Here is a 2,613-nt window from a genome sequence, read left to right as displayed (position 1 = left end):
CTTTTAATAACATGAAGTGTAAAGTGTTCATTTTTATTATTTTGTTATTTTTCCAATTAATTTTGCTCATTTATTTATAATTTGATCTTTTTTTGTTCATTTAGTTGCTCATTTTCCCATGTTACCTGTTATTTTGTGATTTTCTCATAAATTTTTGTTCATTTTATTGATAACTTTGGCTGTTATCGTTCATTCTGCTGCTTATTTTATTGTTTGTTTTTTTACTTCATTTAAGTACATTTTTTGCTTTTCATGTTATTTCATATTTACTAGTGCACTAATTTAACCCTGTTTATAATGGGATGATTTGGGTGGATGGGTCAGAATTTTTAAAATCTGACAAAAATTAACAACTTTTGAAATCTGACCTATAACAAAACTGACAAAATAAAATGACCTTTAATATAAAGTGTAAAGTGTTAATTTTTATTAATTAAAAAAAAATTCTTTAAAAAAATTCTTTTTTTGTTCATTTTGTTCCTCATTTTCTCATGTTACTTACTATTTTGTGGTTTTCTCATAAATTTTTGTTCATTTAATTGATAACTTTGGCTGTTATCGTTTATTCTGCTGCTTATTTTATTGTTTGTTTTTACTTCATTTTAGCTTTTCTTTTCTTTTCTTTTTTTTTGTTTGCTTTTCATGTTATTTTGTATTTGTTAGTGCAGTAATTTAACACTGTTTATAACGTGCTGATTTTAGTGGATGGAGCAGAATTTTAACAATCATGTAAAAATGAATAACTTTTAAATTCCGACCTAAAAGAAAAATGAAAAACATAACAGTCTTGAATATAAAGTGCGTATAAAAGGCTCACCTGGACACCAGAGGGTTACAGATGATCAGCTGTTCAATATTTCCATCATTCTTGATCATGTGTTATAAATTCTCAGATTCGACCGTGAACGCATCATCACAGACTTTCCGCAACAAACGCACCGAATCAACGGCGTCATCAAACCCCCGAACCCCCCCCCCTCCGGGGACTCACCGGGGACGCGGATGTCCGAGCCCGGTCCTCCCTCCGCTCCGACGGTGGTTCACTGCAGACCCGAGCCGAGCCGAGCCGCGCTATTCCCACTCGGGACGTGTTCAGGGTCCATCCTCCGCCGTGGGTGCGCGTGTGCTCCGTGTGCGATGCACGCTCTGCCGGTGCTCCGGGTCTGTCGGCGGTAACTAGGTAACAGCTCCGCCGCCTCGAGTGGGAGGGGTCAAAGCCCGGCTGCGCGTCCGCGTGCGTCGAAACAACTCCCTGCGCGCGTGGGTCTGTGTGGCGCAGTTTGCGCGAGCCCAAGCCTCCAAAACAAATCACGTCAGTTAACGTTTATGTGTTTTTAATGAAATAAAGTTAATGAGCAGAGGAAGAAGTGAAACAGAGGCTGAAACAGAAGCTGAAACAGAAGAAACAGAAGCTGAAACAGAAGCATGAAAAAGAAGAAACAGAAGGTGAAACAGAAGCTGAAAAAGAAGAAACAGAAGCTGAAACAGAAGCATGAAAAAGAAGAAACAGAAGCTGAAACAGAAGCTGAAAAAGAAGAAACAGAAGCTGAAACAGAAGAAACAGAGGCTGAAACAGAAGAAACAGAAGCTGAAACAGAAGAAGAAACAGAAGCTGAAACAGAAGAAACAGAGGCTGAAACAGAAGCTGAAAAAGAAGAAACAGAAGGTGAAACAGAAGCATGAAAAAGAAGAAACAGAAGCTGAAACAGAAGCTGAAAAAGAAGAAACAGAAGCTGAAACAGAAGAAACAGAGGCTGAAACAGAAGAAACAGAAGCTGAAACAGAAGCTGAAAAAGAAGAAACAGAAGGTGAAACAGAAGCTGAAAAAGAAGAAACAGAAGCTGAAACAGAAGAAACAGAAGCTGAAACAGAAGAAACAGAGGCTGAAACTGAAGAAACAGAGGCTGAAACAGAAGAAACAGAGGCTGAAAAAGAAGAAACAGAGGCTGAAACAGAAGAAACAGAAGCTGAAACAGAAGAAACAGAGGCTGAAACAGAAGCTGAAACAGAAGAAACAGAAGCTGAAACAGAAGCATGAAAAAGAAGAAACAGAAGGTGAAACAGAAGCTGAAAAAGAAGAAACAGAAGCTGAAACAGAAGCATGAAAAAGAAGAAACAGAAGCTGAAACAGAAGCTGAAAAAGAAGAAACAGAAGCTGAAACAGAAGAAACAGAGGCTGAAACAGAAGAAACAGAAGCTGAAACAGAAGAAGAAACAGAAGCTGAAACAGAAGAAACAGAGGCTGAAACAGAAGCTGAAAAAGAAGAAACAGAAGGTGAAACAGAAGCATGAAAAAGAAGAAACAGAAGCTGAAACAGAAGCTGAAAAAGAAGAAACAGAAGCTGAAACAGAAGAAACAGAGGCTGAAACAGAAGAAACAGAAGCTGAAACAGAAGCTGAAAAAGAAGAAACAGAAGGTGAAACAGAAGCTGAAAAAGAAGAAACAGAAGCTGAAACAGAAGAAACAGAAGCTGAAACAGAAGAAACAGAGGCTGAAACTGAAGAAACAGAGGCTGAAACAGAAGAAACAGAGGCTGAAAAAGAAGAAACAGAGGCTGAAACAGAAGAAACAGAAGCTGAAACAGAAGAAACAGAGGCTGAAACTGAAGAAAC

At 38.2% G+C, this 2,613-nt stretch overlaps 1 protein-coding gene across 1 annotated transcript in view; it reads right to left on the bottom strand.

Moving 5' to 3' along the window:
- Window positions 1–1,124, bottom strand: part of sstr3 (somatostatin receptor 3) — a 16,976-nt gene extending 15,852 nt beyond the window's left edge. The window contains exon 1 of the mRNA XM_030140813.1: window positions 992–1,124. The gene's annotated coding sequence lies outside the window, so the exon portion shown is untranslated. The remainder of the gene's footprint in view (window positions 1–991) is intronic.
- Between the last annotated feature and the right edge of the window lie 1,489 nt (window positions 1,125–2,613).

The sequence above is a fragment of the Sphaeramia orbicularis genome, chromosome 8 (genome assembly GCF_902148855.1).
Source record: "Sphaeramia orbicularis chromosome 8, fSphaOr1.1, whole genome shotgun sequence".
NCBI lineage: Eukaryota > Metazoa > Chordata > Actinopteri > Kurtiformes > Apogonidae > Sphaeramia > Sphaeramia orbicularis.
Note: the sequence above shows the minus strand (reverse complement) of the source record. Positions and strands in the feature narration are given on the sequence as shown.